Source organism: Sinocyclocheilus rhinocerous, unplaced genomic scaffold, assembly GCF_001515625.1.
Source record: "Sinocyclocheilus rhinocerous isolate Xijiao unplaced genomic scaffold, SAMN03320098_v1.1 scaffold191, whole genome shotgun sequence".
NCBI classification, from domain to species: Eukaryota; Metazoa; Chordata; class Actinopteri; order Cypriniformes; family Cyprinidae; genus Sinocyclocheilus; species Sinocyclocheilus rhinocerous.
The window spans coordinates 238621-238847 of record NW_015625580.1 but is presented as its reverse complement, the minus strand read 5'-3'; the positions used below and the strand labels follow the sequence as shown (position 1 = coordinate 238847).

The 227-nt window shown below is 32.2% G+C and overlaps 1 protein-coding gene across 1 annotated transcript in view; it reads left to right on the top strand.

Moving 5' to 3' along the window:
- Nucleotides 1–227, top strand: part of LOC107753225 (integrin alpha-3) — a 42516-nt gene that overhangs the window by 8963 nt on the left and 33326 nt on the right. The window lies entirely within an intron of this gene.

Here is a 227-nt window from a genome sequence, read left to right as displayed (position 1 = left end):
ATAATAATAATAATAATAATAATAATAATTATTATTATTATTATCTTTTGTTCACCAAATCAAAGTCAGTATGGAGTAACCATCATGCAGGAAGCCATGTTGTTGTCATGTGACCAGAGTACACCTTTAGACCTGCATCATGTATGTGTCTTAAAGGGGTCATATGATGCGATTTCATGTTTTCCTTTGTCTTTGGAGTGTTAAAAGCTGTTTGTGCATACAGAAGA